This window comes from Lynx rufus, unplaced genomic scaffold (assembly GCF_022079265.1).
Source record: "Lynx rufus isolate CCGP_SWC_20201006 ecotype Redwood Valley unplaced genomic scaffold, mLynRuf1.p SCAF_57, whole genome shotgun sequence".
NCBI lineage: Eukaryota > Metazoa > Chordata > Mammalia > Carnivora > Felidae > Lynx > Lynx rufus.
The window spans coordinates 41,101-50,936 of record NW_025814875.1 but is presented as its reverse complement, the minus strand read 5'-3'; the positions used below and the strand labels follow the sequence as shown (position 1 = coordinate 50,936).

At 43.5% G+C, this 9,836-nt stretch overlaps 1 pseudogene; it reads right to left on the bottom strand.

Annotated features, from left to right (window-relative positions):
* Positions 1-3,570: 3,570 nt before the first annotated feature.
* On the bottom strand, positions 3,571-4,416 carry LOC124527864 (G1/S-specific cyclin-D2-like; annotated as a pseudogene).
* Between the last annotated feature and the right edge of the window lie 5,420 nt (positions 4,417-9,836).

Here is a 9,836-nt window from a genome sequence, read left to right as displayed (position 1 = left end):
ATCGTTTGAAAATTTGAAAAAGTGAATACACTGTAGTAGACTGAAATAAAATGATGGGAGTAAGATAGAATTTGAAAAAAATTACATAAAAGCAAAAAATATAGTAGTAAAAGTTAAATAAAAATATTTTTAAAAGAAATTGAAAGTAAAAATGAAGTTTTTCTCTTTCTGCATTCAAGAAAAAGAAAAGAAATGAAAAAGAGAAAAAAAGAAAAAGAAAGAAAAAAAGGAAATTGTTTGAAAATCTGAAAAGGTGAGTACACTGAAATAGACTAAGATAAAATGATGGAAGTAAAGTAGAATTTGAAAAAATTTTACACAAAAGTAAAAAATATAGTAATAAAAATTAAAGACAGATGTTTTTAATAAAAATTGAAAATAAAAATGAGTTTTTTTCTCTTTCTGTATTCAAGAAAAAGAAAAGAATTGTAAAAGAGAAAAAGGAAAAAGAAAAAAAATCGAATAGATGAACCGGCTAACAGATTGAAGTAGGACTGAAATTGCTTTGTTTTCCCCTAGAGGCCAGTCCACGTAGCTCTTTATAGCCCATAGCTTAAGCCGGCGGTGAGGTTTGTGTTCTTGAAGAGCAAAGTTGGCCCAGTTGGGCAGGGCTCGGTGTAACAGCTCCACTCTCCCCTAGATGGCGCTGCTAGCCTACTGGGGTGGATTGTTGCAGTGCTCGTTGGTGCGCATGTGCATGTGCAGGAGCGGTGAAAAATGGCGCCACCAGCCACCCAGTCTCTTCTCCTGGATCAGCAAATTGCGCTCCGGTCCTCCGTCTTCAGCTCTCATCCACTCCCCGCTTTTCGACTGTCCGTGACCAGGCCCCAGGCAGTACCTCTCTCCCGAGATTTGTCTCAGATGCGGCTGTTTTCCCCGGCTCCTTTCTTCTGAAGGACTGAGGCTTTGACCCACCCTGCCCCTCTGCGGGAGGGTCTCATGAGCAACGGTGAATGAGCAACGGCCGAATGTTGGCTGCACCCAGGAACACCCGCTGGACCCTGCTGCTGCCGGTGCCCTGAGACTGCAGCCAGGTGCCAGCCTGCCCCCCCCAAAAATCGCAAGACAGTGTAGCCTCAGTGTTTCAGGGACCGTGGAAAATCACAACACACATCTGGCACCAGGCTTCACCCTCAACAACCTTGCCCCAGCACCAGCGAATGTGGCTGCCTTCCGGAGTCTGCTGGGACCAGGTGGCTTCAACAGTCTCTACCAAATGTCCTTCCAGCAGTGGAACCGCTTTTCCCCGTGTGGCCCACGAACCTCCTGGACCCCACTCTGTTCCTGAGGATTCACCTTTCCCACCAGAGCACCGCCAGGTATCGAGCTGCGGAGTTGCAGCCTTTGTGCTCCCCTTGTTTACAGTCTTTATGGAATTTAAACCCTCTCCTTTCTCGTCTCTCCCTTTTTAGTTTAGTCCCTGCAGCTGTTTCCAGTTTTCCACTTTCTCTCCAGCTGCTTTTGGGGAGGGGTGCTTTTCCCGTATGCTCCCCCCACTCCCCAGTCTCTGTCCTCTCTCCTCCTGCAAAAGGGGTTCCCTACCTTTCAGGGCTTCTTGCTCCCCAAGTTCAGCTCTTCATGTCGTGTACCTGCTGAATTCTGTGGTTCAGGTTGTGCAGATTGTTGTGTTAATCTTCAGTCGGTTTTCTAGGTGTGTAGGATGGTTTAGTGTTGGTCTGGCTGTATTTCATGGACGTGAGACACACAAAAAGCTTCCATGCTGTTCCGCCATCTTGGCTTCTCCTGCATTCCTTTTTTTTTTTTTTTTTCAAACAAGAAAATAACAACAACAACAAAAGCAAGAGAACCAAAGCATGCACACAGGGGGAAACGACAGCCCTGGGTGGCCACCACCCCCCTGGCTAGTTCTGGGTCGTGATGGCTCACACCTCGCCGTGCACTGCGTCCGTGCCTCCAAGCCAGTGCCTGGCGCCTGTGGGACGACGTGGCACCTGCCCCAGAGGGGACCACTAGGCCTCCCTCACCTACTGCACTGGGCTCCTTAGGCACTCCACCGGCAGCCCTAACCAGAGGGGTTCACTGGGAACAGGAAACACCATGACTGCTCGATCTGGGGCACCTGCGGAAGGACCTGGAGCCCTCCAGAGAGCCAGGGGTATGCATGGGAACAATTTTTTAAAGTGCTTTTTTTTTTTTTTTTTAAATTTTTTTTTCAACGTTTATTTATTTTTTGGGGGGACAGAGAGAGACAAAGCATGAACAGGGGAGGGGCAGAGAGAGAGGGAGACACAGAATCGGAAACAGGCTCCAGGCTCTGAGCCATCAGCCCAGAGCCTGATGCGGGGCTCGAACTCACGGACCGCGAGATCGTGACCTGGCTGAAGTCGGACGCTCAACCGACTGCGCCACCCAGGCGCCCCTTAAAGTGCTTTTTGAATGGAATGGTTTATAACAACACTAAGCTGTAGACGAGACATGCCAATCAGCACCAAAAATCAGTTTTTTTTTAAAAAATAAAGGATGCCAAGATCACATCGCCCTCTTCAATACATTAAGAGAAAAGATTCCATTCCAGATCCCACCCTTGGTCTCCATCTGCCTCCATTTATAGGAGTTTTGGTTTATGGCCCAAAGCGAAATTGCCCCTTTTGATAAAAATATGGTGGTGTCTGCCATGAACCATGTTTGGAAGAAGAAGCATGATGTCAAAAAGACACGTGAAACCCAGGACCCAATCACCTGTGTCCAGCCGACAAAATAAAACCTCTCTTTTAGGTAGCAGCTACCATAGACAGCAAGAGTTCGCAACTAGAGATTCAGCTACGCTCCTGACTTAGTAACAAACAGGTAGTCGAGAGCAAAGGTGCTTCCACATCCAAAATGGTTCAACCGCGTTGACAGATTGTTTTGTCCTCCCTCCCCCTTCACGTCCCTTATTTCTAATTCTTTCTTGAGTTCATTGCTTCGCAATCTAACGATGCCATAAATGGCATATGCAGTTCCTTGAAATTATCCTAAAAGGGGTGTGTACATGCTAGTCATAACATGAAAAAAAAGCCTCCTCTAATTTGTTCCCATATTTGCAGCGTACATTTTCTTTAGTCTGCAGGGTCTCCTGTAAGCATTTTACTATTTTAACATACTCAAACAATAACTGTTTGCATAGAGAAGGGATTCCCTTCTGTTGTACTTCAAATAGCCACCAAATGCTTTTAGTTATTCCATTTATATAGGACCTTTTTCTCTCTCTTCTAAAAGATCTTTCAATATGATCTAGGTGGGGGCAGAATTTTTTTTTTTTAAATTTATTTTTGGGACAGAGAGAGACAGAGCATGAACGGGAGAGGGGCAGAGAGAGAGGGAGACGCAGAATCGGAAACAGGCTCCAGGCTCCGAGCCATCAGCCCAGAGCCTGACGCGGGGCTCGAACTCCCAGACCGCGAGATCGTGACCTGGCTGAAGTCGGACGCTTAACTGACTGCGCCACCCAGGCGCCCCCAGAATTTTTTTTTTTTAAGTTTCATCATAAAACACAAAGAACAAAACACAACCAGAGAAAAGGAGAGAGCAGGTGTGAACACGTCCCTCCCATGCGGCCAGACTACATCCTCACAGGTCAATATCCCGCACATCTGTAGGGGTGCTGGCCTGGTCCAGTTCATCCTCTGGCTTGGACCCATCCCCCTGGTCCTGACAGAAATGCTGCAGGCCGTTGAGCAGCACCACCTCAATCTGTTCCTGGCAGGCTTTGAGGCAGTCCACATCTGTGTTGGTGATCTTGACCAGCAGATCTACCAGGGCATTACCGGTGAGTGAGCTCACGTCCTCATCCTGCTGGAGCCCATAGATGGCGACTCCAACACTTCCAGTTGCAATCATTGATGGCAGGTACATGGCGAGCTTAAAGTTGGTAGCACACAGAGCAATGGAAGTCTGTGCATGCTTGCGGATCAGAGACAACTTCTTGCTGGGCTGGGGCAGCTTGCGAAGGATGTGCTAGATGAGGTCGTGAGGAGTGACAGCCGCCAGGTTCCACTTCAACTTCCCCAACACCACCAGCTCCCACTCCAGCAGCTCCTGAGGTTTGATGGAGTTGTTGGTGTAAATGCACAACTTCTCTGCTGTCAGAGGGGTGGTCTCTGAGCTTGGAGGCCAGGAACATGCAGATAGCACCCAGGAGTTGGGACCCCAGCCAAGAAGCGGTCCAGGTAATTCACGGCCAAAGGTAAGACCTCTTCTTCACACTTCTGTTCCTCACAGACCTCCAGCATCCAGGTGGCACCATCCTGCACATGTAGGGCTGAATGTCCTTCTGCACACATTTGAAGTAGGAGCACTAGGAAGATAGTGCTCCTCGATGGTGAGCAAGTTCTATAAAATGCGGTCACCGTAGAGCAGGTTGGCGTCCGGCATGGCCCTGAAGACAGGGTCCACCTTGCAGCACAGCAGGTTCATGGTCAGCTGGGTGCCTGCTCACTCCCTTGCTTTCTCTGGATTGGAAAAATTGGGGGGGAGTTTGGAGGGGGGAGGGGAGAGCGTTCCCCTTACCTCTTTCCTTTGGCTAAATAAGGGGTTTTCAGGAGAAAAGTTATGGGACAGAGAGAAAGAGGCTGGGGGAGAAGAGAAGAAAGGGATGAGCAGTGGGAGAGCCTCGGGGGCTGCTAACTCTGCCTGCCCTCCCCTTCAGACTTTACAGTCTTTGTTTTAAAATCTAGTTTGTCTGATATAAATATGGCTATTCCAGCTTTCTTTTGATGTCCATTAGCATGACAGATGATTTTCCATTCCCTCACGTTCAATCTGCAGGTGTCTTTAGGTATAAAATGCGTCTTGTAGGAAGTATATGGGTGGATCTAGGGTTTTTTTTTTTTTAAATCCATTCTGATATCCTATGTCTTTTGATTGGAGCATTTAGTCCACTTACATTCAGGGTGATTATTGAAAGGTAGGAATTTAGTGCCATTGTATGACCTGAAGATTTGGTGTTTCTGGGGATGTCCTCTGGTCCTTTGCAGTCTTGTTGCTTTGGTCTTCCTTTTTTTCTCCCCCCTCAGATCAGAGAGTCCCCTTTAAAATTTCTTGCAGGGCTGGTTGAGTGGTCACGAACTCCTTTAGATTTTGTTTGGGAAACTCTTTTTCTGTCCTTCTATTCTGAACAATCCAGCCTTGCTGGATAAAGGATTCTTGGCTGCATATTTTCCCTATTCAACAGATTGAATATTTCCTGCCACTCCCTTCTGGCCTGCCAAGTTTCAGTGGACAGGTCTGCTGCAAACCTTATGTGTCTACCCTTATAGGGACCTTTGTCCCTAGCTGCTTTCAGAGTTCTGTCTCTTTTTAAAACTTTTTTTATTTAAAAATTTTTAATGTTTATTTATTTTTGAGAGAGAGAGAGAGAGAGGGAGAGAGAGAGGTGCAAAGGGAGATGGAGACACAGAATGTGAAGCAGGCTCCAGGCTCTGAGCTGTCAGCACAGAGCCTGACACAGGGCTCAGACTTATGAACTGTGAGATCATGACCTGAGCCGAAGTTGGATGCTTAACTGATTGAGCCACCCAGGCACCCTTCAGAGTTCTGTCTTTATCTTTGTATTTTGCAAGTTTCTGTATGATACGTCATGATGTGGACCTGTTCTTGTTGATTTTGAGGGGAGTTCTCTGTGCCTCTTGGACTTGAATGCCTGTTTCCTTCCCCAGATTAGGGACGTTCTCAGCTATAATTTGTTCAAATAAACCTTCTGCTCTTATTCCCTCTCTTCTTCTGAGACTCCTATGGTATGGATAGTGTTTCATTTCATGGAATCACTAAGTTCTCTAAGTTTCCCCTCATGATCTACTAACTACCTTGCCCTCTTTTTTTTTCAGCTTCATTATTTTCCATAATTTTATCTTCTATATCACCTACTCTCTCCTGTGCTTCTTCAATCCTCACTGTGATTGTATCTAGTTGGTTTCGCATCTCAGTTATAACATTTTTTATTTCAGCCTAATTTTTAGGTCTTTGATCTCTGCAGGAAAGGTTTCCCTGGTGTCTTCTATGCTTTTTGTTGAAACACAGCTAGTAGTCTTATGACTGTTGTTCTAAAGTCTTGTTCAGATATATGGCTTATATCTGTTTTGAGCAAATCTCTGGATGTGATTTCTTCTTGACCTTTCTTTTGGGGAGAATTCCTCTGTCTTGTCATTTTGGCTAACTTTCTGCCTTTTGCATGTTTTAAAAGCATGTTATGTTTCCTGCCCCCAGGAGTACTGCTATATTAAAAAGGTGTCATACACTGTCCAGGATCTGGCATTTCAGGAAGTGTTTCTGATGTATGCTGTGTGCACTCTGCTGTTGCATTCTGGCTGTCCTTCCCCACTGGTCAATTCTCTGCAGACTCCTCCTTGCTTGCCGTGGGGAGTGTTTGGACCTTTAAACTAGGTGTGCTTTGATTTGTTTGTTGAAGTAAGCCTGGAAAAAACAGCGGCGGGGGCAGGGGGAAGGCTGATGCCAAAAAAAGTGGAAAGAAAAGGGAACAACAACAAAAAAACCCAAACAGAGAATCAAAAAACTGTAAGACTGATTCAAAAGAGAAAAGAAAGGAAAAAAAAAAGAAAAAAGAAAGAAAAAGAAATGACTTTTTAAAAAGGCCTAATCCAAAAAAAAAGAGAGAGGAAAGGAAAAAAAACAACAACAACAAAAAACGACGAGACACTGTGCCAGATTCCAAAAGAAAAAAAGAAGAAGAAAACGAAAAAAACTGTAAGACTGGTCCTATTTCCAGCAGAACTGCAGGTGACACTTTGAAGCCCTGGATTTTCAGTGCATTTGGTGCATGGGGAGGTGCTGGCCGTGCTGTTCTGGAGACCCAGAGCCAGTCTTGCCCCAGTAAATAAGCAGTTGCCAGGGATGGGGGTTGGGTTTGGTGTGAGTGGGTCCTGCCTTCACTGGGGGCTGCCATGTTGCTCTCTGAAGTCCCACTGTGTTGGTGTTGGGGGGAATATGGCACCTCCCCAGTCTCTTGTCCCTGGGCAGGGGATCTGACAACTTCACTGTTCAGGCAGCCCTCACAGAACAGCGAGGGCAGTCAGCTCGTCCCGCACCACAACTCTTCTGTGTTTTTTCTTTGATGTGTGAGGGAGATTCTAAACTTGATATCTTTAAGGACCTGGCTCTGTGGAGATCTGCTCCCCTTCTCCAGAGTAGAGCCTCTTGACGCTGTGTCTGAAGTCCTTTGTCCCTGAAATAGTCTCATTCCTGCACAGTGCACAGAACCTGTGGTGTAGCGCCTCTAAAAGCAGCAAAGGTTATATTCCCTCTGGGGATACCTCTGTCCCCTGCTGATGAAAGGCATTTGGCTGGTGCCTGCAGGGTCTTTTGTCCTTGGGGAGGCAATATACCCTCTTCAAAAAGTGTTCAGGAAGGGGACTGTTCTCTCCCAGTGCACACCAGAGATCCCTATACCATGTTGTACAGTCAGAGGCCAGCTTCCTCCTCCCCAGGAGCCACGCCATGGCTCTGCTCCAGAGAAAGTTGCGCACTTCCAAAACCTGAGAGTTCGAGCTCCAAACACTGTTTGCAAAAAAACCCCCTGCGACATTCAGTGTCTCTTGCTCCCCAGTCCATGGTCCAGAGAGATTTTCCTCCTGTGCAAACTCGATGCTGTGCTTTCTCAACCCCTCTCTTTCTCTCACTGTCAGTCTGAAATGAGTTGTTTTGTAGGCAGCATATAGATGAATCTTATATTTTAAAACTCTTCTTGTTTATCAAATTTGTGAGCATAGAATTATTTAAAGTATTCCTTTATTATCTGTTTAATGTCTGTGTGATCTGTGTGTGTTGTCTCTTGTTTTATTCATATTAGTAATTTTTGTCTTCTCATTTTTTTTTCTTATTTAGCTTGGCTGGAGGCTTATCATTTTTATTGATCTTTCAAAAACAAACTTTTGGTTTTGTTCATTTTTTCCTCTTAATTTCCTGTTTATATTTTCATTGATCATACTCTCATTCTTTTTTCTCCCCTTTGAATACTGTTGATTTTTATTTGCTTTTACTTTTTAAAGCTGTCATAGGTATTTTCCCAGAATGCCTTACACCTGGCTTGGTAAAAAGATTTTATTTTTCATGCAAAGTATATGCAAACATTTGTTTGACAAAAGTTACACATTAAATTATAACTGTAGTTGTGATAATACTACTAAGCTAACTTTTTCTTTTGTATTGTTGTGTTAAAAATACACATAACATAAAATTACCATCTTACCACTTTTTTAAAAAAATGTTCTTATTTATTTTTGAGAGATAGAAAGTCAGAGCACAAGCTAGGGAGGGAGAGAGAGAGGGAGACACAGAATCTGAAGCAGGCTCCAGGTTCTGAGCTGTCAGCACAGAGCCCAACATGGGACTTGAACTCACAAACCATGAGATCATGACCTGAGCCAAGTACCACACTTAACTAACTGAACCATCCAGATACCCACATGTATATTTTATTTTAAAGCTCTTGTTCTCTTGTAAATGTGTACCCAAGATAAAGTGTTCTTCACACTGAATATTTTAAGAAATGAGTGGTTGCCATTTATGAAAGTAGCAATTAAAATGAGATTTTTAATGAAACTTTTCAGAAAACATTTGTTGTTATGTCATGTTGAACATATGAGTCCAATGTTTTGATGAGCAGTGTGAAGAGGTAAATAAAAGACTCCATTTTAAGACAAATTCTTTCTTTCTGTATAAATCAGATCATAAAATATTTTTCTTGTGAAACTGCAAAATATATCTCCTCTTATAGTAATTTAATGCTTTAATATTATTATTAAAGAGTCTTAAAAACAGTTTCCATCCCAGTAACATTTTTTTGCTTGATCTAAATATGTAGATTTTTAGGGGCGTCTGGGTGGCTCAGTCGGTTGAGCGTCTGACTTCAGTTCAGGTCATAATCTCACAGTCCATGAGTTCGAGCCCTGCGTCGGGCTCTGTGCTGACAGCTCAGAGCCTGGAGCCTGCTTCGGATTCTGTGTCTCCCTCTCTCTCTGACCCTCCCCTGTTCATGCTCTGTCTCTCTCTGTCTCAAAAAAATAAATAAACATTAAAAAAATTTTTTTAATTATGTAGATTTTTAAAGAGCATTAAAACATAATACTAATATGTCTTTTCTCTGACATAGGATTATTCTCTTTGCCAGGTCATAGACTGGATGTTTTGTTAACTGGATGTTTCCTAAAAATGAGTAATTTATGCGGTTTCTAATTCTCTATTATTGTTTAGTTATTTAGGAAAATCCTTATCTCATACCCTCCAAAAAGATGTGCATGTGTATGTATGTGTGTTTTTCCTAAAGTGCTAAAGGTGTTCATACTAAAATTAAAGACTTTGTATAATAATATTCTTACTCATTTAGTAATACTGTATATTAAACTGTCTCAATCTAAAAATGCTTGATATATCATGAATATTAAGGAATTAAATTACCATTTTAGACCCTATTTATATATTGAAGCTATTTCTTCTATGTTGAGAAGACAGGGTTCAAAGAACTGATCAATTATTATACCAATATACATTTTGAGTCAAAAGTGTTTTCTTTGGGTTTTTAGTCTTCCTGCTCCAGAGAGTATTTCATTGTCTTTAGACTTATGGAATAAACTTGGATTAGATCCACATGATAAAATCTTAGAAAAGAAATCATCAGAATTTCCCAGATTTCCTAATCAGTGGTTATTAGTGAAGGTCTCCAGGCCTTGGTCATGGGCCCTAGATCATCCAAGGTCCCTGAAGCAGAAGGGAGGCAGATATGCTGGACAGAGTCTGGGCTGTTTCCCAAATGTCTTTGCAGTATAAATGTTTAGAGTGGCCCATCAAGGGTGTCTTGTCTGATTCTTTTTGTCACCAAAGAA